Source organism: Manis pentadactyla, chromosome 3 (genome assembly GCF_030020395.1).
Source record: "Manis pentadactyla isolate mManPen7 chromosome 3, mManPen7.hap1, whole genome shotgun sequence".
NCBI lineage: Eukaryota > Metazoa > Chordata > Mammalia > Pholidota > Manidae > Manis > Manis pentadactyla.
In genome coordinates, this window is record NC_080021.1 from 153,936,895 (window position 1) to 153,960,498 (window position 23,604).

A 23,604-nucleotide genomic window follows, 5' to 3' on the forward strand; every position below is an offset into this window, starting at 1 on the left:
GCCCAGTGCTCTTAATAGAAGTTTGCTGGATCTGAAACTAAGGGGATGCGGGATGCTTTCTGGGAAAAATCCTCACCACCCTGGCTCATCTGAGGCTAATTCATCACAGAAAACCAAGTTTACGCGTTTACACATGAAAGACTTGGGAGTGAGGCATTCACTTGGGAAACTAAACTGATGTGACGGAGCGTATGGTCACTAGTTCAAGGCATCAGGGGCCTGCTTGGGTCACAAATAGCCTTCCCTTCAATAGGCAATGACAGCTTCATCCCCCTCTGTCATACTCCATGCTGTCCCTCCAATTTCTTTGACTAAATCAATAGATCCAAAATAGAAATAGAGCTTTAGGAAAACCACTTCTGGAGTCTTGGCAAGCATCTGTCTTCTTATGTTTGGAAACATTAAGAGCTCAATGGAGAACATCTTGGTTAAAAAAAAAAAAACAACACTCTCAGTCCTGTTGGTTCAGTGGTCACAGGATTTCCCCACTCGAGTATCCCCATTTGGACAACTAGACTCCAAAGGAGGCTTTGGTATGTACCCTGTTCTTGCTATACTTGAACTCATTTAGCTTCATGTTAATGCCCCCTTTTCACAGAGGAAGGAAGGGAGACTCAGAAACATTAAGACATGTGCCCAAGATCACACACTTGTAAGGTAGGGGGCTTGAACAGCTCTGTGCTCTTCTGTAGGGTGCTACTCACACTCCACTAAAATTCCAGCTCTGACCTGTTGCTGGAATCCACCCAGGCAGGGGCTGCGAGCTTAAACAGACAGGAATAATGACACAAGCACATGAAAAATACTCCAACCCCATTCCAGCTAAATGGACTGGTCTACAATCAGGGGTTAAAGTGTAACTAAGAACAAATACATCCAGCATCTGTCAAAATAAAACTTAATACCTTGTAAATCTCATTTAATTCATACTTAAAAGTGAATCAGTAAATAGATAACACTCACTGGTAGCTCTTTTGCTGAAAGCTTATACATAATTAATCTTCAGAAGCCATTGCAACTGACGTCTTTTATATTTTCAGCAAAGTGCTTACCACCATTACATAATTCTGCTACCTCAAAGAAAGGGAGAAAATGTGATCTATAACCCCAGACACCAAAAAACCCTGTTAGGCATTTTTTCTGAACTACAGGAGTTGGACTTCTGTGTTTAAGCCTAGAAGGACCTCAATTAGCATTCTCCCAACCATGGCAAAGTTACATCTATCAATTCAGACCATAAGTGCAGGTATAATGTTTCTGTTCTTTGGTAAATAAGTCACTGCAATGAAATGTTCTTTGATATTGAACAATCTCTTTATCAGCAACATCAGAAACAATGTCAGCTACTGCTTGGATGTCATGTAATTTACATTCAGCTTTTGGTGGAGGACAGACAGTAACTAGGTTGATGAGAGACAAAAAAGCGAGTACCTGGTCAAGCAGGCTGTCCACAAGCAAAGGTCTGTGCTTCGTGGAGTACTTGTGCTGGGAGGGACAGCTGGGGTGCCAATCCCACTCACAGGGAGATGATAATAATGTGGCACTTCGACCCCTGAAAAAGACAACATGTTAAAATCCAACATGGTCACTACTGGCATGGTGATATCTTGGGAAATGAACTTAAGTTCACATACCATACAACTCACCATTTGTAGAATAGCTTTCAAAATATTCACAAAGTTGTCAACCATCAGCACAATCCATTTTAGAACATTACTTCAAAAAAGAACCCCCGCTCTTGTTAGGTATCACCCTCCACTCCTGCAAGTCCCTCCTCCACCCCACGCCGCCCCTAGGCAACTGACAATCTAATATTTGTCTCTATAGGTTTACCTATTCTGGATATTTCATTTAATGAGCTCACACAACATGTGATCTTTTGTAACTGGCTTCTTTCACTTAGCATTACAGTTTCAAGTCTCATCCATACTGCAGCATGTGTCAGAATTTCATTCCTTTTTGTGGTTAAATAATATTCCACTGTATATTTATCTATTCATTCGCTGATAGACATTTGGATTGTTTCCACTTTTTGGCTACTATGCACAAGTGTTTAGATGGACATAATATTCATTTCTCTCAGGTTTTGTAACTCCGGGGGAAGGAAATCCTGGGGTAAAATACCTCTAAAACCGAAATCAGTAAAATGGAGAAATAAAGTTTAAAACCTGTTTATTGCTAAAAACTGCAGTCTGGGGCCATCTTTTTCCTGCTCAGGCAGAAGCAAGCAAGACCTCCCCCCAACCTCTCAGGTTTAGATAAGCCCCTTGGTTGCCCAGGTAATTACCCATTGATGTGAAGATGAACTACTTTTCTTGTTCCCTTAGGAATGCCTGTTGATATGCAAATGCCTTAAAGCCAGGTGAGATATTCTGGAAATATTACAATTTTACCCACAGGTGGAATTGCTGCCCCTAGTATTTTCAATCTTTCAAAAAATGTTGAAAATGAGTGGCCATATAAAGTTTGGCACCATCAATTTACCTAGGGGTCATCCTGAGGAATAAGATGCCATAAGAATTTCTTTTGGGATTAAAAAAAAATACTCAGCAGGAGGGAAAATATAGAGAGAACACACTTTTTTAAAAATTGTGGTAAAATACACTTAAAGTATACTGTAGAGAAAACATTTTAAACTAAAATGGAACTTATTTTTCACAGCACTTATTGTACTGGCTTATCTTTATGTTTACATGTGTGAGTTGCCCACAGTTAGAAAAAGTGGCAAATACTTTTCCTGCTTACTCCTCATCCCAAAAAAACCCAAGAAATATCCCTTCTCCACATTTTTTTATGAAGCCTGCAGATGCCTTCAAACTGCACAAGGAGGCAAGCTCACATCTGGGTGGGGCTGGGCCCCAGCTGCTTCACCCCCGTCAAAGGAAACCCTTCCAGTGGGAGGAAGAATGTGGCTTCTCACCAGTTCTGGACATACTCCTCTGTTTGCTAGACAAAGTGGTATTGTGGCATCTGGGCAAAACATTCCCTACACAATGAAATAGAAATAAAAGATAGTGTCGATTTTATTTGTACAGGCAGGGGACATATTTCCCTTCCCCAAGAATAAGCAGGAAATGTAGGCACTGGCCGAAGCAGGGCCATCTGGACATCCTACAAAGCAAGCAATAGGATTAGAGTCCAGCCCATACATGGTTTCTATTATTACTTCCAAAGATAAATAAATGGTCAGCAAATCAAGATGGGATTGGTTATGCTTTTGGCCTTAATGTGAAATTTTTCTACAGGTATCAGGTCTAAAGAGAACTTGTTTCTTTTATTGGAACTGCTTGCTTTTTAATTAAATCAGTTTTCTGCATTTGTAAGACATCCTGGTTTTAACTTTCTTTTGTAATGTTCCCAAGGTTTTTGACATGTATGCAAACCATCAGTAACATCAGCCATTTCTAAACTACATTGTTATGGACTATGGCTGCCTTTACATTTAGAAAAAGCTTGGCAGAAAGCCTTAAATTACTCTTTCTGGTGTTTCTATTATTTTCTATTATTGTTATTTCTAGTTTTGGTGTTCAATAGTATTGACAGATACATAAAACAACTGTGAGGTAATACGAGTTAGTGGTGAAAAACATCACAAATCTTTAAAAGGAGAATCCAGAGGTGGCTCAGTATTTTTGTGTTTCAATGTCAGTTCCTTAGAAATTTTTTTCTTCATTTGTGTCTATGCTGAAACCAAGTGAACACTGGCAAAGCTGAGCACCTATCATACATAGGCTGGGCAGTGGAGTAAATATGCACGCGTGTAAGTCACCAAGTCTGTGCTTCCACGAACTTGCAACATTTTTGGTGGCTGGTTGCATCAGCCTATCTTGTGACTGCACTTCGCAGAGACGCCCAAGCACAGCCCTGTTTGCAGACAGCAAGACAAAGTCCTAAAAGGAGAAGGGGGTTAATGATGAATGAATTCTCTAGGGTTTGAGAACTGAGTTGTGACCTGACTTCCAATTATGTTTTTTAAAATGCAAAAGCAGCTGCTCTTGAATACTATGCAGTATTACCTATGTGTTGTAGTAATCTGAATTATTTCTTTAAAAGAATGAAAGGGACAGAATTCTTGGAAGAACTAACAGCCTCACTAGTCAATCAGCTCAACAGAACTCTCTGCAGAGAGGGTCTGAGCGCTCATGGACACATTTTCCTCTGCAGAAGCACAGCCAACCACCTGCCTTCTTGCCACTGAGATCTCCAACAACTGCAGGGAGGGGAGGTTTGGGGACTAAAAGTCCTCAGGAAGATCAAAAAAGTTTGAGGTCAAGAGAAAGCAAATTGGCCGTGATGCAGAGCACTTCCCCAAGTGCTTGCCCCTCACCCTGTGGCTCATGGACTGAACGGTCAGCATCACTGACCATCCATGGGGCATCACCTGTGCTGACAGCAACACCTGGAAGTTTTTAAAATGCAGACTCTCAGGCTCGACCATATGTACAGAATTAAAATCTGCATTTTGGCAGCATGATTCATATATAAATTAAAGTGTGAGAAGTGCCTCTGAAGGACTTAGATTGATTTATGAAATTAACCAGTAGGAGATGACCCCTCCTAGGATACTCGGAAGGGAGAGTTTACTGCAAGCTTAGTGAGGGATATAAATATGTCTGAAGAAAGGCTGCTTCAGGTGACAAGGGGGTCAGCAAACAAAAAAATGGGCATCAGCAGAACAATGTTTAGTCCATGTGTATTCAAAGAACTCGAAGTATTACAGATTCAAGGAAGGTCCTGTTGTTCTGTGATGCACTGCAATTTCATCAGGCCTAAGGGAATGTTTTTTTTTTTTAAAGAAAGTAACATTCAACTTTCCTCTTTAGGGATCACTTTGGAATGAATCATTTGACTTTTGTTTGGCTTGACTTGGGGAGATGAGGAAGAAGCAGAGATGATTCTACCTGGGGTGCTTACTCATTCCAATGGCTGGAAAAGGTTATCTCCAAAAAGGAAAGAATAATGTGGGAATCAATTTACACATCTGAATCATGTCGGGCTTGTTTAGGGTGAATCCCTTAATGAAAGTTCCCAAGCCAGAAACTAAGAACATCCAGTTGCTGTCTGAGGGCCCAGCCCTCAATCACGATGACTCAAACGAGGCTGGTTCAGACTTGTAAAATTGTAAGACTAAATTAGATTAAAGAATGGTAAATATATGGACCACCCGTTGCAGTACTCCAATTCTCCAAATTACGTGTCCAGAACAAAACATCCCTCACCAACCACAATGCTCCTTTCCTGCAAGCCCGCACTTGGCCTGGGAGTCCTCCCTAACTTGACACTCTAAGAAGCCCAGCCATCAGTTGCCTTCCACGTGCCACACGAAGCCTGTTCACCATCCCTGATAAAAAGTCCTCCTAGTTCTAAATTTCTGTCATTCCAGGACAAAGGGCCGGCCTCCAGAATGCCCAATCTCAAGGAACTACTGGAAGAATCACAATGTGGTCATGAGGATGTGCTTTTCATAGTTCTCACTAAACATTAACCCACATGGCTAACATCCCCGTTGCTCCCTCCACATATATACACACTTTTTTTACTTTCAAGACAGCAGTAAAATAATAATTAAAATAATAATAATAATGCTGCCTTAGTATTCCACTCTATAGCATTCTTAAAATGTCCAAAAGAAATATTCATTTTTTATTTCTAATAAAAACTAACTTTTACAGATGGGAAGAAAATCTGCCTAAATCAAATGTCTCAGCGGTGGCACTACTGACATTCGGGGCTGGATTTTTGGTGTTGTGGAAGGTCTATTCTGCCCATTGCAGGATGCTGGACAGCATCCTTGGCCCCTACTCACTAGATATGGTAGCAATCCCCACCCTCTCCAGTTGCAACAACCAGAACTTTGGCTAGACATTGCCAAATGTCCGCTGGGGGGCAAACTCCCACACCGCACCCACCACTGAGAACTGACCTAAATAACTATAGCCACTCTCTTAGGGAGATGGGACTGTGGATGATTTCTCCCCCCATATTTTTCGGTATTTTCTAAATCTTCTCTAATGAATGTATAAGCCAGTGACTTTCTACTTTTTAGAAAGTATCATAGCTACCCAGGTGCTTCAAGCTGATCTTGAGTGTGTACCGATGTGTGGCTCGTTCAGCATAAAAATTAAATTCAGTCCCTAAAACTACTCTCTGCTCTGTGAACAACTTCTCAATATGTAAAGGACACAAAAGAGACTTCACAGAGGAAAGTGAGGATTGAGGCCTCTGACCACTTGGAAAAAGAACATTTAAACCCTCCTTCAGCATGGCAACTCAGCCCTGAATGTATTCAAAATCAGGATGTAAAATGATGTGAGTGTAATGATGTACATGTAAAAAATGAATGTAAAAATGAGCTCTAGACACTCCTTCATCTTCTTGGCTGTGGGACCAGTTTTCTTAGACTATTCTCATCATGAATTTCAATGCTGACTATTTTAACTCAGTCTAGGAAGGCTGTATCTTCCAGGAAGAAACAAGTTCTCAGTGAAGAGCTCAGCATCTATATCCTTATGACAAATATGACCCTTTTCTCCACCTAGACCCCCCAAACACAGACAAAGCATTTCTGGTCTCCTCTGCTTACCCAGGGTGCTGCCAAAGGTTCACGTGTCTTCTGCTTTCAGGGAGAAGTTCTCTTTTGTTAAGGGGGGTGATGCCCACTGCTGCTTCCAGAATAGCCATATATTTCTTGTACCTCATCTTGTTTCTCTCAGTACAAGGTCATGCAAATTTCGGGCACTGTCTGGCTGAAGCAAATGAAGTAATCTTTGCAATACTGGAAGCGGCTGTGCTTTTAGATGCTCTGTGCATCCCTAGATAGAGCTACTGAACTCTACGGTGGAGAGTGAGGGTGGGGCAAAGGCTGAGGCCAAGCCACAAATAAATAGCTGTGTCCAGATTTCCCTGCGTCAGTATTATGTAAGGCTGAAGAATTTTGAATAAAGCACTAATGAAAATGATTTGCAGGACGACCGTGGTTCTAAACACAGCTATCTAATGTTCACTCCCCAATTAATCCGCACTTAAATCTTTGAGGCCGCTAATCCTTCAAGTACAAATGGCACAGGAGGTGATTTATCTCAAGGTATAGTAATAATTGGTCCAAAAAGCCTGCGTGACTCTGGATGAATTAAAATCAGAAGCAGGTCTGCTCCTTCTGCAAACACCTCTCCCTAAAAGGCTATGCTTTGACAATTAAGGAGCTCCAGGTGTCATTTTATAGCAAGGCATTTTCTAAATGCTGTAAAACTCCTTGCATGAGTCAACAGCAAAGTAAAAATTAAGAAACAATTCTGTTTTTTTTTTTAAATATCTTTTAAAATACCTCTAGAATCCAACATGGGTGAGCCCCAATAGCATAAAAATATACTGTTTGGAAACATTCAAAATCTACCTCCTCCCCCTTTTTTATAAATGTCTCTCCTTTGACTGGAGGACTTTTCTTGCTCACTTTCTGTGGGCTGAAGGTGGACCCATCCATCACAGTGGCCCACCTAATGGGTCAAGGTACAGTCTCTCCTGGGATGAAAATATGACATTCTGAGGGAAATGCCCTTTTTCTATTGGAGCTGCTAATCAGGGCTGATAGGCTGCCAGAGCTGTTAGCTCTCAAATTCCCCACCATGTGAAGGCAGCCCACCACTTGTACAGTGGACCCTTGACCAATGCAGGGGTTCTGGGCACCACCCTCGCAGAGCAAAAAAATCTGCATATAGTTTATTGCAGCACTATTAACAATAGCCAAGATACGGAAGCAACCTAAGTGTCCATCAGTAAACGAATGGATAAAGAAGATGTGCTACATATACACAATGGAATACTATTCAGCCATAAGAAAGAAAGAAATCCTACCATTTGCAACAACATGGATGGAGCTAGAGGGTATTATGCTCAGTGAAATAAGTCAGGCAGAGAAAGACAAGTACCAAATGATTCCCTTCATTTGTGGAGTATAATGATGAAGCAAAACTGAAGGAACAAAACAGCAGCAGATTCACAGACTCCAAGAAGGGACTATTGGTTACCAAAGGGGAGGGGTGAGGAAGGGTAGGTGGGGATGGAGGGAGAAGGGGATTGAGCGGTATTATGATTAGTACACATGGTGTGTGTGGGGTCATAGGGAAGACAGCGTAGCACAGAGAAGACAAGTAACTTCTCTGTGGCATCTTACTACACTGATGGACAGTGACTTCAATTGTATATGGTGGTATTTGATAATATGGGTGAATGTAATAACCACATTGTTTTCCATGTGAAAACTTCATAAGAGTGTATATTAATGATACCTTAATAAAAAAGGGCAAACATTTATAAGGATATAACAAACCACCTTGTTAAAGTTAAGCTAGAATGTGGGATTATAGGCTGCTGTACTATAAAATAATTGACTTCATAGCTCTTTAAAAAAAATACATGGCATATGCACTTCTGAAGTAACCAATTTCATGGAGAAAATAAAAAATTGTTGGCTGTTGTTAATTGGAAAAAAAAATCTGCTTATAACTTTTTGACTCCCCCAAAACTTAACTATGAATAGCCTACTGTTGACTGGAAGCCTTACTAATAACATGAACAGTTGATTAGCACATATTTTGTATGTTTTATGTATTATATACTGTATTCTTACAATAAGTTAAAGAAAATATTTTTTCAAACTATCACAGATCTCAAAAAAATTCTCCAATATATTTATTGAAAAAAACTTATGCATATGTGGTCCACACAGCTCAAATCCATTGTTCAAGGGTCAACCGTAGTTGAGAAAAACAGTATCAAAAGGAAATAACAACATCATTTGAGATTCTGGATCAAGTTAGGCTAAGGCTGCTGGAATCCCAGGAGATCTCAGTTACACTTTTATTAAAACTAATAAATTAACTTTTGTAAAATTCTGTGAAATTTAGTTTTAGCTGAGTTTCTGTCACTCTGAAGATGTTGACCCACACCTCCCTGACTTCTTCAAGTATTTTTTATTTTTTATTTAATATTATACAGGACTTGAACTGTTTCTTACCTAAAACTCTATATAAAGAGGAAGTGAAGTGGACGCAGGAGTCATTATGAGGCGATCCTGATTAACCTAAATACCCACAGTGAATGAGTGTCCCAAACCCATCCTCATCCCCCCAAATCTTGAACCCTTTCACTAGAGTCTCTTTTTCCTCAATAGCAACTTTCTTTGTCTTTCTTTTTTTTAAACCCTAATGACATAAATCATGAGTCTCTAAATTGGGGTTCACACCAACAATCTTCAGGGTGTGGAAAGAAACTATTAAATCATCTCTTTCCTTTTTTCTCTCGTCCATTAAAAAGTCAAGTTTTTAAATATGTATAATATTTACTTTGGAAACATATATTTTAAATTACACTGCGATATATCATTTAGAAATTAATACACTCACACATGTGGCAGGGTATACTTAAAAAATCTGATAGGGGGTGTGAGCAAAACGTCTGAAGGTCAGTGACTTAACCCTTCAACTGCTCCATACGCCTCCATTTTCCCCACTTGTAAGATGAGAAGTCTGAACAGATGAGTGCTAAATTGTCTTCCAATAACAACAGAAGACTAAGGGCTCCCACTTTACTTGGCCTGATTACACAGTTATTATAATCTGACCACAGTTAAGTGGTGAAAACACGGGATAAGCCATTTGGTCTTGGAATATTTCATTTCCATAGTGTTCATGAATATTACTCCCACTGGTTGGTCTGCAAACAATTAGCACCAGTTAGTCACAGGAATTCTTTTATGGGCTGAACGTGGTTGGCTACAGCTGCCACTGCTGGAAAAAAGCCTCAATACAGCCCTCATTTAATCATACAGGAAGATGTAATTATACTTACACAACAGTCTTTGTTCTAACAAACTGTATGTCTAAAGACACGTGATAAAAATTACTATACAACCCTCTCAAATAAGAAATGAAGCCTGAGCTAACAACAAAAAATCAGGTTCAACTTGTCACCCACTGGAAACTCTTTTACTACAGTGAAAGTGATGTAATACTGTATAAATGGCACTTTTTAAAGTTTCATTTTCTATAGGAATTTTTGATGCATTTAACACACAGCTCTTACAAAGTGATTTTCATCTATGATATCTCACACAAAACTAAAGTTGGGTTTCTCATTAGAAAAAAAAAATCTGTCTTAGCAATAGTAAGAAAGAATTTGCCTCTGTTGCCTAAAAGAGATTGTTTAGTTTTCTGATTTATTTGTTCACCTTAAAAAAACTGTCCTCTTTGTGTGAACTCCTTCATAAAGACAGTAACACAAAAAAAGAATCTAACCAGAATACCCCATCCAGATATGTACTTATGTGGCATTTTCTTAATAATTGTAGGATTTTTTATAAATATGCATTTATTTGGTTAATTCCCAGAATTCTAGAAATTCTTTACAACTACAATTATCTGACTAAAAATCATTAATTTATTTTTTAAATGTCTTTAAATATAGAGCTTTCAAGTAAAGATGCTCAAGTTCTCTTTCTGAAAAAGTTGAACATAAAATGTAAAAGATCAGACTGACATTCCCTTTGAACTGATTACTTCTACTTTATTTCTGCTGGAGGAAAAGGGTGGACATCTTTCTTCACTGGGTATTTCAATGTTCCTGAACAGTAAAAATGCAAGTACAAAAATGGAAATGAACTAACACCCCAAACGGGCTATTTTACAGGACGTGGTCTGCTTTTCAGGGAGCTGGGAAAAAGCCTTAACTAAAAACAGAAGAGTCAGAGAAACAGCTATTTTTCGTTTTTTTAGCTCTACTACAAACAAACCTATGACATGCAAGTCATTTCATTCCCCATCTCCTCAACACCTTCACATATAAGGTATATTTACATATTCGCTGCTCAGGTGATCCATCAGAACACTGTAAGAAAAATAGGCCACATGAGGTCAAAGAATTACCAAAGAGTTCACGGTTAGCTATGGCTCCCCTGTGTTTACCAGCCTCAGCCCAAGCTAGTCTCCGCTCTTCACAGTCATCCTCAGAATGCACTCACTACTGGGTTCAGTTAAACTATTACCTTCAACTGGATGCCACCAAATTTGTCATTCTACTCTTGTCCTCCCCGCCAGCCCAATACACATTTGACATAACCCACTGCCCAGCCCCCAGCAGGTGCCTCTTGCCTTTTCCTATTTCTTGTACCCTCTTCCTGGTTCACCTGACACAAGACCTGGACATCCTCCCCCATGCCTGTAGTACCCAATCACACCAACCCCGTGACACAGGGAAGGACAGCTGTACTTAGATGGAAATCCCACCTCTGTTGTTTAACACCTTGTGATCTTGGATAAGCTACTTGCCTCTTCTGAACCTATTTCATCATCTGTAAAACTTGAATTCTTAAGACCACAACCCAGGGGGTGGCTTTAATAATAAATGAGATGTTATACATGCATTCAATGGATACCATCCCTCCCTCCTTCCCTTTTCATCTCTTCTAGCTGTCTTTCTTTTTCTATTCCCAATACCGCTTCAAGAAACCCTCTTCAATCCTCATTTCTCTGCAGGCAAGAGCAAGGTGCACTTAACACACTTCTGATCCACCCAGGCAGCTACAACTTCTTTAACACACAACTAAAGAACCAGAAAAACCCAAGGCTGAGTGGTTTTGTGGGAAAAACAGAGGCTGAAAGACAGGATGATTGAAAGGTAACAGGGACCCAGGGGAAACCCTGAAAAGAGGGGTCTCCCTGAACCCTGGGCAGGGGGTGCTGCTTCCTCTGAGACAGGAGGGTATCACCCACCCAACCTCAGAGCCCCCTTCTGGCTGCAGGCTTTCCCTTTTCCCTTCTTCTCCAGGACCCACCATCACCAAGCTGGCCTCCTACCAAGGAGTCACTGTCCTCCTTATCCTTCCCACCAGGGGCTTGGAACTTACGTCCTCCTCCCTGGACAAACATCCAGAAAATGGGAGTTACTTCTTAGGTTCACTGAGCTTCTATATGATCCTCATAGTCAAGATTGTGAAATATCACAAGATTTTAAGTCATTTCATTTAAAATTTTCCTATAAAACATTTATAAGTTAACTTTTTTTAGTCTAAGAAAACTTTTTTGGTTTTTTAGTTTTTTTAGAGTTAGTGGCTCTACTCTTTCTCAGATTGAATCTTGATAGTATTACAAGTTTTAGGTACCTGTTACCATCATTTAATTATTCTCATATTATACACTCGACTAAAAATAAACAGTAAATTTTAATTTGATGAGTCAGTCCACTACTTCGTAAGCAATCTATTTTTTAGGAGCACTTCAGCCACCAGACAATTTGAAATAGGGAAAAACTTCCCTCTGCCAATGGCTCTATGTACCAGAGTTACAAGACAAAGGTGAAAGAAAGTTTCTTGTTGGTCTCAATACATTTTAACAGACTGCAGAGAATTACCTTTAACAGGCCTAGCTCCCTGAGCATTCTGTGACGGCCCAGGAGGAAGGTATGATACCATATTCATCTTTGTATCTCTAGCATCTCTCCTTGATCAAGAATCAGCACATAACAGATAACCAATAATATTAGGGCTATTATATTAATTATTAGGGTTATAATATTCCTAATTAAGAGACAGCAGGGTATAACTGTTAAGACCGTGCACTCTAGAACCAGACTGCCTGGGTTTGAATCCCAGCTTTATACCCTAATTAGCTGTGTGGCTGGGTACTTCTCCAGGGCCTGGAAATAGGGGATAATAATAGCACCAACCTGAGAATTAAATTCAATGAGTATATGCAAAACATTTAGGGCCTGGACCATTCAAAGTGATAGTCCTAATTATTATTTATTCAGCAAATATTTATTGGCTCAAGTAATTATGGGCTGAATGTTTGTATCTGCCCCAAAATTCATAAATTGAAGCCCTAATCCCTAGTGTGATGGTATTTGGAGGTGGTTTGGTAGGTAAATTAGCTATAGATTACATGATGAAGGTAGGATCCTCAAGATGGAACATGTGCCCTCATAAGAACAGGAAGAGAAGAGGTTACTCACTCTCCCCATCACATCTACTTAGGAAAGGCCATGTGAGCACACAGGAAAATGGCGCCTTTCTGCAAGCCAGGAAGGTGGCCCCCCACCAAGAACCTGACCGTGCTAGCACCCCAATAGCAGATTTCTAGCCTCCAGAACTGTGAAAATAAATGTCTGTTGTGTAAGCCATCCAGTCTATATCTTGTTATGGAAGCTGGAGTGAACTAAGGTCCTAAATTCAACTCACTGATGCCACGTCCTCAATCAACCATGAGTTCCTCAACCCCAGTTCCTGTGCTCTGGAGTGGACCACCTTACCTTCCAAAGGTCTACTTATATCTCCTCTCAGTCCTACCCTTCTCCAGCGGAGGTGCTATATCCTTTGATCTGCCCATCTATCCCCATCTGGAGGACTCCTGGCTCTCCTGGAGTAGCTCTCTGCCTGACCAGTCCTTCCAGCTTCCAACACACACAGGCTCCAGGAGATAACTGCACACTGCCCACAGCATCAACATTCGGACCTCCCATTTCTCCCAGTTCCATATCCCGTCACCTGCTGCCAAACCACGCTGTTTTCCTTCTGTCACATCTCAGTCTCTAGCTATATATTTGGGTGTACTTGTTTACTATCTGCCTCCCGCTCTAGACTGTAAGTTCTGCTCTGAGGGCAGAGACCTATTTGCTGACATTGTGCCCATTTCCTGTTGGGTTTTCTAGTCCAACCCAACACTCATTCATTCATTCATTGAGTCCCTGGACAACCACTAGGCCTCTCCCTAGCAAACACAGATTGATACTGGACATACAAATAATACCAACCATCCATGACCTCAAGAACCATTCACTCTAATGGAGCAAAAAGTAATTTCAACCCAGCAGGTGGTAAAAGGGATGGGAGTGACCGTGGAACAGTGATGGGACAAAGGATGGGGTGGACAATTCTGAGGATCCTGGTTTGGGAAAGTCTTCACAGATACTTGAGTTAGGCTTTAGTGAGTAGACATTCCTCAGACTGACAAAAGAATCTGAGGCATCTGAGGCAGACGGAAAAGCAGCCCCAAGAGCCAGCAAAGAGAAACAGCAAAGAGATTCTCAGACCAGTAAGTGGAGTGAGCTGGCAGGAGGCAGGTATGTCTTCTGGCATCAGGCTGTGCACAGTGAGGCTAAGGCAAAGGCCATTCCCTCCAGCTAACACACCCTTCTCCTTGCTAGATGTCACTAAACTATTCTATAGTGAACATGTCCAAACCGCCAGCCACTGAGAGAAGTGCTCAACACACATTACCTTGTTTGACTTTCATGATGACCATAAGAGGTAAATAGGAAACCTCCCTGTTTTCAGATGAAGACACTCAGGCACCAGGTGACTCTGTAACCTCCCCGAGGCCATACCAGTAATAAGTAGTAGAGGTGTGATTCCCACCAAGGTCTGTGTGAACACAAAACTCATGCCTTCTGACACTCTGGGTAGGCACCATGGGGCCTCTTGGTATGTCCCCATAATAATAAAATGCAATTGCCTCTTTTCTGTCTCCCTCTAGAACATGGGTCTCATGAGGAAAGAGACTGCTCTGCTCACCACTGTATGCCTAGCACCTGGCACAGTGCCTGGCAGAATATAGGCATCAGTAGCTTGTGTGAACAATGAATGAACACATGAATGAACAGGGCCTCGAACTCTTCCAATGTGCTCTACTGCCCTTCTCTATTCCTGTAGTGAAAGAATCCCAGGTATCATCCTGAAACCACGAGTTCACTCCTGCCCTCTCCCACTTCAGTCACAGGGAGAAAAGCTCGTGCAGTCCCAGACTCTGAAGCTACATGGACAGACCCCTTCTGCAGGTGCAAGGACTCCTGTCCCCATTCTCACCTTCCATCCTCATCCCCACCTGAGCACAGAATAGCAAGCATCCTTTGAAAGGACTGCATACAAGATTGGTCCTAGGCTAGAGTCTGGCAACTTTGATTTGGGGAAGGTTTCCCACCACTCCCAGGACTGACTAAGAGTGGCTCACTATTCCTAAACTGTACAAACAATGCAGTTTACACTAAACACCTGTTTTCCTTCTGGGATACTGAACTTTTGGTACACACTATACAGAGGATGCCAGTGTAACAAACAAGTTCCCAGGAAAAACCTGAGGCACTGAGTCTTTGGTGAACTTCCATGTGGCTGGTAACATTTCACATGTGTTGTCCCAACTCGTTGCTGTTGGAAGCCAGCCTGTTCCATGTGACTGCACCAGGACAGGGCACTTGGAAGCTTGTGCTCAGTTTCCTCAGACTTTGTTCCAGGGATCTTTTCCCTGGGCTGATTTTACTTTGTACCCGTTCCCTGGAATACTCCAGTGGTGTGTACAGCTCTATGCTAAGTCCTGTGAGTCCTCCTAGCAAACCCTGAAACTAGGGGTGGTCTTGGGGATTCCACGACACTGTCTCTCCACAAAAGCAGGATTGTGAAATACTTCCTGTCCAGTCCTGTCCATTGGGCAGAGGAATCACACACCCAGAGCCCACAGGAGCCAGGCAGGAATGTAAAAGTGTGCAACTGGCTGAAAGGGAGAGGGCAGGGAGGCAAGTGTAAGCTCGTAGCTGCCATTCAGCTCCAGACCACACCACCAAGTGCCAGGCGGAGCTGGGTAGTCAGTTTACAACCACTCTGTAAAACCCTCTTGCTCTGCTAACAGGTGCCCCCAAATGATAACAGAATACCTTGGGGGTGGGCTTCAGCCTTTTTGGAAACCCAAGAGAAATGCTTTACATCCTCAGATACAATGAGGATTCCTTTAAAATAAAATATGAAATACAATTAGGGGACATTGCCTTGCCTTTGTGATAGCAGCAGGAAGGGCAGAATACAACTCAATTATAGAAGACCCAGTAAGCAGTGGACTGCCACCATTCTTGGATTTCTTTTCTGCAGCACACCTGACCTTCACAATAAGGACTGTCAGCACCCGCTCTCAGAATCGGCTTATACCACATTATGCTAAGGAGACTAGATGCCATGACAGCACAGATCTTAAAACTATTAAATGCATTAAAGAAGAAAAACTAAAACTGCACAGTCACTGTTGCACAAAGACCTCTTGCCTCTGGCTTACAAAGCTCACCATGGTTCTAGGTTATGATTATCAGTGACAGGAAAGGAGGGGGAGAATGGTCAGTCATGACCAGGACTGTGGCCTGAAGGATTAAAAGGGTTCCTTGTCTTAGGAGGAAAGTCCACGCTTGACCGTGTGGCCCTGAGCAGCACATTCCCCCCTCCCAGTAATGCTGAACCCCACCTTGCCTTTCTGAGACTGGTGGAAAGGCCAGGCCTGCCCAGGTCCACCTACCATCCCAGTGACAGCCCAGCCCCTCCTCTGCCTCCAATACCCAGACAGGTCCTCACTCCCCTGTTTACACAGAGTTTGTGGCCCTCACTGGCTTTGATCTCCTCATAACACTCTGCCCCTTCCTTCTTCATCTCAGAGGCTTCTCTTCCAGCCACCCTCCCCACCTTACCCTACATTTCAGTTCCCTGCACTTGTCTATGACCCCTTGCACAGTACCACAGTACCACTGGCTCCATGCTCCTGTATGCACAGAACAGGCATGCTAACCTCCAGCCCTGTCCCTCTCCTCCCTCTTGCTTCAGTCGGACGCATCCAGATGCCTCCAAACCACTGGTTCTCAAAACGGGGTCCTGGATGAGCAGAGGCAGCATCACCTGGTACCTGTTCCAGAAACAGATTCTCAGCCCACCCCAGACATACTGAGTCAGAAAGTAAACACTCAGGAAGTGGAGCCTATGACATGTGGTTTAACAAGCCCTCCAGGTGATTCAGACACAGGCCAATAACATTTCAGAACCCTGCACTACATGCCTCCATGTGCTTATCCCGTGGCATCTCAACCAGTTCTCAAAAGCAAAGTCATTTTCCTTTTTCTCAGGGCAGCTGATTTCCCTAGTTCTCGTAAAGTTACCTTATTTACCAGTAACACAAGATCAGAGAGCACAAGTCAAGTTCAATATGGTGCACCTCCAAAACACAACAAGTATTTAATAGAATTGTGATTGAGTTATGACTGCAGAGCATGAAGGTAATTCTTCATACGGCTATTGAGAAAAATCACTGCTAAGAAGCTTAGGTCAGAAAGAACAAAAACGTACTAACTCATGTAAAAGTGTCCATTGATCCACCTTGTTTGGCAGTACATGAAAATAAAATAAAGGGCACCCTAAGAGAATATGTTAACAATGTATTTTATATATTCATAAATAATTTCTTAATGTTTTTTTAAAGTATGTTACTGTACATTTTAATAAGTAGAATGGACAAATGTTAACCAACTTTCTTGACAATGGGTTTCAGCCCCAGGCAAGTTCACTGTGGATTCAGCGAGACTGAGGAATGGCAATGGAACATTCTTGGGGTAAAAGGGTTTATAACTTGGCAACAGGCTGAGCACTATAACTACATTAGCATCCAACAGTCTGCAGGTCTGCAATCCTCTTTCCTCTCTGCCTCTGCTCACAACTGGGCAGAGGTCTCTATACAGTGACTCAGTCAACAATAGCTTATTGCCTATGGGTGTGGAAGTAGTAGCCTAGCAGTAGGCCAATTACATCATCAAGTAGTTTAGGTTCAGGTGAGGATCCTGGCCATAGGAACCCCAACTTTACCCATATCAACATAAGATCAAACAATATTTCAGTTAAAGTGTTTAAAATGTCTACCACTGGTACCAATGAAGGTTTGGTGTGTGACTAACACTTGAGAGGTGCATGAGGTTTTAGTGTGCATTAAATCAGCATGTAGAATATTAAGCCCCTTCCTACTTACTCCCCTTTATCTCCAAGAAGCTATGTATTCATTAACTCTTCACTCAAATCCTTTGGAACATCAGATACTACATGCACTAGGCCCTAAGGCAACTAAAAAGATGAGCCAAAACTGAAATAAATTTCAAAAGAGCAAAGGGCTAAATTTACATATTCAGTATTCTTCTAAACCACTGAACCTAGAGAATTTAGCCAAAATTGATTTTCCTTCATCTAGAAATAATTAAATTTTTAAAAAGTCAAGAACAAATGGTCTAATAAATAAGCACATGTAAAGATGTTCACTATTTGCCATCAGAGAGATGTGAATCAAAACCACTTCACACCAACTAGTATGACTAAGATAAAAAAGACAAACAGTAAATGTTGATGAGGATGTGGAGAAACCAGAAGCCTCATACATTGTTTATAGGATTAAAGACTGGTGTAGCCACTTTGGAAACCAGTCCAGCAATTCCTGAAATGTTAAATATGGAGTTACCATGTTTTCCACTTATAGGTATATGCCTTTCAAAAGAAATGAAAATATATGTACACATAAAAGCTTGTACATGAATGCTCACAGCAGCATTATTCTTAATATCATTTTAATATATAAAATAATATTAATAACCAAAAAAGAGGTAACTTAAATGTCCATCAATTGGGGAATAGATACAATGTGGTAAACACATACAATGGAATATTATTTGGCAATAAAAAGAGAGAGGCACTGATATGCACTTCATGTATGTTATCTACATTAATGTAGATAAACCTTGGAAACATACGCTAAGTGAAACAAGCCAGACATACAGGACCACATACTGTCCAGAACAGGCCAATCCATAGACACTTAGGTGCTTAGGGTGGGGGAATGAGGGGATTGGCCAGTGCCAGCTAAAGGGTGCACGAGGTTCAGGGACATTAGAGATGTCCTAAAGTTGATGATGTTTATGATCACACAGCTCTGTGAATATTCTCAAAACCAATGAACTGTACACTCTTAAAAGGTGAATTATGGCATGTGAATTACATCTCAATAAAACTGTTTTTTTCAAAGGTCTTAAAGCTAGAAGAGAATTATAGACTCAGTTCACTAAAAAGCGTTCAGTACTTCAAACATGCAGCTTCTTCTGTCTCCTTTCCATTGTAAATTTCTCCCAAATGAAGATAAGAGAGAATTTTGTTATCATTTTAGTTTACAAGCACTTTTACAAATAAGGTCCTTTTGAGTCCATACTATAACCTTAGAGGGTAATTGTTATTCCCCTGGTTTTATATTCCAGGAGGTCATGGCTCCGAGTTTATGATGTTTGCTCCCAGGCAGTCTCCACACCTAAATCCCGCACCCTTTCTTCTACACTGTTTAGCATCATAGGGTGCCACACTGATGCTTTCAGGACAATATAAAGAGATGGCACAGTTGACAAATCTCTGTAAGGAAAATGCCCATGATTTGATTTTCCGGGGACTGGACTAGTTAGCTACACTAATCCTCCAGTTACACCACTTGTAATCTAGGTGTTCACTCATCAGAGGTCTTGTGTCCATGGAAAGAACCCTTTGCTCTTCTGGAATTAATTTCAGTTCAGCTCATCTTTTTATTGCCTCAGAGCCCTAGTGCATGTAGTACCTGATGTTCCGAAAGATACTGATAAGTACATAGCTATTTGGATGTGAAGGGGAATTAGTGGATGTGGATTTATTATTCTACATGGAAGGACCATGGAAAGAACCATGGTCTATAGCAGGAAGACCAAGGTTGGCTGAAGTTTTCTCACCTGTAAAATGAGGAAACAAAGAAATACCTTTCTCAAGGTCCTTGTAAAGATTTCATAGAAATATATCTGAAAATGCCTGTTCACAACAGGCACTCAACAAATGTTCACTGATGCCAAATCAAACAGTCTGATCCCTTGATCTCTCTCCCCATGGAAACCAGTTAAGTTCTTCTAGACATTCAGGATTCTAAACCTCAAATCTCAAGAGTGATGATCAACATCAAAAGTTGTTAAGATCTGCCAAACCTGAAATAATGGTTACCCAATTTTAAAGAATTCATTATTAATCTTATTTCAAATTTAATATAAAATTATGCTTTTATGTATCTTTAGATTAATTTTTCACTGTCTTAGCTTGTGCGTATTTACTCTAGTGACTTACAATCCTAATCATATTTTGGAATCACCTACATATTGCAATGCAGAGATTCTCACTTAGTAGGTCTGGGTTACTTTCCATTTTTACTGACCTCCCCAAATGATTCCCCAGGCATCACTGAATCGCTAATAAAAATCACTCATTGGACACTTTCTAAGGAATTTTTTTCTTATGTGTGGACTCCAAAATAGCATTTGTTCACTAAATAAAAAGATGAACTGTATTGCTATTTCAGATGTGAACACAGTGGAGGAAGAGAAACCTTTTCTCTTTTGCCTTACTGGAATTTCAAGGAAATAATCTGAAATTCTGTGAATGCAAAAGGTTCCTGAAGAAGAATTTTCTGTCCGATCTTGCCCATTTGAAATATCGTCATTAAACATTTCAAAGGGACTTTTCAATCAAAGGAAGTTGTAAATTCCTTCCTACAAGTTGACAGCCTCATTCTAATGAAAGTCATAACAAAAATCAAGGGTGTCTTAGAAAGAGAAAAAAGGATCTGGGATGAATTTAAAGGATCTCCCACTACTCAGCTACTTATTAATTCTTCCCACTATCTCTGATCATCTATGTTCAACATTCTTGATCTATATATAACATGAAATGAAACGATTTATATTAGTTTACCAGTTCACATCTTTGTCATCATGAAAAGTATGTCCTCGAATCACAAGCTGGACAATTTTAAGCAAATGCATATGACTTTCATTGTTACAGAGTTTTTCTAAATTATACAAACATTTTTACAACTAGAAATAATGTCATTGGATCATTTGAATCATTTAATACTAAAGCAGAAGCAAAATAGTTTGGAGGATTTGGGAAAATTACCTCAATCTTCCTGAACTCTTGCAGTGGTCTATATTTATCAGAAAGAACTTTTCTCATCAAGGTTTATTACAACTACTTTCAAAAATGAGTTTGAGTCACTGTTTAAAAAAACTAAACCTAATATAAACAGGACACCTAAATAAAGCCAGTTAATAGAAGTGCAGGGATAGATTTTTACTGGGCATGTACTTATTACCATATGTAGTTAATTAGTGCAATCTGAGCCCTGGGTAGCTCCCTTTCCAGCCAAACCAAAAAGGAAATACTCATGGGGTTGTCTCTATTTTTTTTAAAAAGCGTATGTACTCTAAGAACCTGAGCAATAGTGCCATGTCCACCCGGAGAGAGATCCAGGAATCTACAAATGTTTGTTCATATTCTGCAAAGACTCTACTACTTTTACTTTACATTCCTATTCAACCTTTTCTTTACCTTACCAAAAATATCATTTAAAGTATCCAGAACCTCAGAAGCTGAGGAGGCAGGGAATAGGGTATTTTTAATGAGTTTCTGTTTGGGACTAAGAAAATTCTGGAAATGGACAGTGGTGATAGTTGTACAGCACTGTGAATGTACCTAATGCCACTGAACAGTACACCTAAAAATGGTTGGAATGGTCAATTTTATGTTACGTATATTTTATCGTAACAATAATAAAAGAATACACATTTCCAAAATTTTGCTAAAGAACCTGACACCCTTGAGTGGAAAAGCCATCACCTAGAAACAATCAAGTTTGTCCTAGTCTGGCCAAATGAAGGTCCAAACGTAGGGGATGAAAGTGTACAGAAATGTATTGTAAATCACTTCCTTACACAGGACAGGAAACTTCACCCCAAGATAATCTAGGCCAGCACTTCTTAAACGTTAATATGCAAATGATCCCCTGGGGATCTTGATTCAGCAGGTCAGGGTGGGGCCTGAGATGCTGTGTGACTCCAGGGCGGTCGCGACCCTCACTAGGAGCAGCAAGGCCTCAGAGCACTCGAAGTAAACAGACTGTCACCCAGTCAGCGGACCCATCTAGAACCACTGTCCCTTCACCAGGAAATGCAGAGGGCTGATCATATCTTTTCAAGTGAATTGGTTAACGACGAAACTTACTACCAACCACCATTAATTAAAAAGCGTTGGGAAATTTGGCAAGAAGGTCTGCCTGAAGGGGTGTTCTCCGGAGTACCTCCACCTCCGGGACAAGGAAGCCGTCACAAACGACAAGGATAGCAGGCAGAGGCGGTTTCTCGTAGAAAAGTCCTCACCGCAGACTTCAGAACAATCTTGAAATACCCTTCTCAAGCTCGAAGAATGCCTGGAATTCAGTGGCCTTTATCCAACATAAAGATTTCCAACTCAGTTTTGACTAAATTCCCTATAGAAGAACCTTGCAATGCAGCCCTTTAAAACGGACAACGCCCAGCATGTGACAAGCTCGGCACCTCCCTTACATAAGGGTCAGAAACTGCAGAGAAACAACAAAAAAAGTTCTCCAACACTACCGCTCGGCGGGTTGCACGGACAGGCGAGCGCCTCAGGACTGTACAGTCGGGCTCTCAGGTGTGCGGAGCTTTCACGCCCCGCAGCTGAAACTCGGCTGGCAGCGCAGGCGGACCCCACCTGCTTGAACTAGCAGCTCCTCCCTCGGCCCGTATAAACCCTAGGCACCGGCTCATGTCCCCTCCAGTTACTGCAAACACTGGCTGCGCCAACAGAAACTCAGAGGCCTTTTATCTGGTTAAAGAGACGCTCAACAGAAAGTGAAACAGTAAACAGTTCCCATTCCCTGCAGGAGAGGACGCCAGGCCAGGTAGGGAAAAGACGGTGGCTCTCAGTCACCTGTAGCTGACACAGGTGCGCGCTTGAACCCATTTCCAGACGATTTCCCCAAGAGAAACCCAGCTGTGCACTGTTGTACCCCAGGAGGATGAGAAGGCAAAAGTCAGTTAAGCATCCCCAGAGAGGAAAAAAAACAGTGCCCAATAAAGTACACCCCGAATCCACAGGGAGATCTGGGGGGGTGAGGGGGGCGGTGGCATCACTCGCATTTACTCTAGTTGCCCTCACCTCTGGCCGCACGACCCATCCAGAGCGCAAGCGCCCCTCCATACCCCGCAAATGCCTCCCTCGCCAAAGTGGGGACAGGAGGGAGGCGTCCCGGCGACGCCCGAGCCAAGGCTGGCGCGCCAGGGCTGCTCCTCCGGCCGTGCGGCGGGCAGCGCCCGGACGCCCCTTTGGCGCTCCGGGGCGGAGGAGCGAGAGAGAAGGGTACTCGCCTGGAGGCGGGCGGCGGGGTCCGGGCGGCGCTGGGGCGCGCTCCGGCACGGCGCCTGCGGCTGCGCTGGCGTCCCCTGCGCTCCTCGCGCTCGCCGCTGATGGCGCCTCGCCGGAGCCGAAGGGCTGCAGGCTGCCCTGAGAGTGGGCGGGTGCGAGTGGCCTCGGCCGCCTCTCCTCTGTATTATTGTGACTCAGGCTATTTCCTGTTTGGAGGAATATCCAATGTGGAGGCAGGGGGAGTTGGGCGGCGGCGAGCCAGAAAGCGGCGGCAGGAGGGGTGACGGCAGTGGGCAGCGGCTGTCGCTTGGTTGAGACCCCGAGGGTGCCAGGCGCGCGAGCCCGGAAAGGACACGCAGCTTATTGCAGCGCTACTATTTGGGGTGTAGGGAAGGCCTGAGGTGGGGGTGCTCACACGCCACCCAGCGGTGGGGCAGGGGCTGCGGCCACTGCCACCGCCTTGTCCCTCGAGCCAGGGCGCCCACTACCCAGAGTCTTCCCTTCTCCGCGAAACTACCGCTGAGCTTTCTTCCCACCCAAGGGCGAGCCGACCA

The 23,604-nt window shown here is 42.3% G+C and overlaps 1 protein-coding gene across 3 annotated transcripts in view; it reads right to left on the reverse strand.

The window, feature by feature from the left end:
- The window catches only part of TJP2 (tight junction protein 2), a 114,439-nt gene extending 91,040 nt beyond the window's left edge, over positions 1-23,399 (reverse strand). The window contains exons 1-2 of one of the 3 annotated variants that reach the window (XM_036920194.2): positions 23,053-23,214; positions 1,432-1,552 (exon numbers count right to left, since the gene is read on the reverse strand). The gene's annotated coding sequence lies outside the window, so the exon portion shown is untranslated. Of the gene's footprint in view, positions 1-1,431; positions 1,553-23,052 lie in introns of those variants that run through there. The other 2 variants (XM_057498593.1, XM_036920190.2) reach the window with 2 other exon arrangements.
- Between the last annotated feature and the right edge of the window lie 205 nt (positions 23,400-23,604).